The sequence below is a fragment of the Hyperolius riggenbachi genome, chromosome 3, assembly GCF_040937935.1.
Source record: "Hyperolius riggenbachi isolate aHypRig1 chromosome 3, aHypRig1.pri, whole genome shotgun sequence".
Classification (NCBI taxonomy): domain Eukaryota; kingdom Metazoa; phylum Chordata; class Amphibia; order Anura; family Hyperoliidae; genus Hyperolius; species Hyperolius riggenbachi.
The window spans coordinates 299,125,905-299,127,105 of NC_090648.1; positions in this window are offsets into that span (position 1 = coordinate 299,125,905).

Genomic DNA, 1,201 nt, shown 5'->3' on the forward strand with positions numbered 1-1,201 from the left:
AATACAAATACTGCGCTGATATTAAAAACAAGGACGTAACAACTGGTGGTGCGCTGCCCAAATCATATAATGTCCACTCTGTTCACACTAGTTGCGCTCAAATGTTCCTATGAAGAAACAGTCCTCATACATATGACAATTGTCTCTGTGATTAATCTGTTCAACAGTAATGCTTCAGCAGGTTGCAAGCACAATGCCACTTCAGTGAGACACCACCAACACACCCAAAGCAGTGGGCACTCACCGTATATATATGACCCTCTATTAGATCGGTCCTCAGCACCTATGAGGTCATCTGGCCGCCCCCTGCCTCACCGAGCACTCTCTGTCCACTGATTTCACCTCCTCATAGGATCCTCACACCTCAAAAAGCCATAACCGGAACCACGATAGCGTAAAACCATAAAAACGTTTGATGACAAAAGAAGTTTGCACTCAAGCCTATTCATGGTTTTGTGGGCGCTGAGGACCCATCTAATGGAGGGTCATATATATATATATATATATATATATATATATATATATATATATATATATATATATATATATATATATATATATATATATAGTGAGTTCACACTGCTTGGGGTGTGGTGGTGGTGTCTCACTGAAGTGGCATTGTGCTTGCAACCGGCTGAAACATTACTGTTGTACAGATTAATCACCGAGACAATTGTCATATGTATGAGGACTGTTTCTTCATAGGAACATTTGAGCGCAGCTAGTGTGAACAGAGTGGGCATTCCATTGCAGTTCAGCTGCCTTAGACATTAATGCATTAATACATACATTAATCCTTGCAATGAAAAAATACATACAAGTTCTAACTAGGCCAGGGGTGTCAAACTCAAATACAAAGTGGGCTGAAATTGAACACTGGGAGCCGGGGCCATTAGTACTATATGAACCCGTAATCATCTCATCATTGTACATGTCAATTTAGGTACATTTTATGCCTAAAATAATGCTGTAGGAGAGACTGTCAACATACTAAATCTTTCATTAAAATAGAACTCCTGGTACCTGTATTAAAGGAGAATTCCATTATGTTTTGAAGTAAAACACTATTGTTGTTGAAAAAAGTCCTTCAATTTAGCTCTATACATTTTTAATAATAGAAATAGAAATGGTCAATAATATGTTAATCATTTTGGCTTGCATGTAGATTTAATGCAAACTGTATGCATTTTGGAATTGAAAA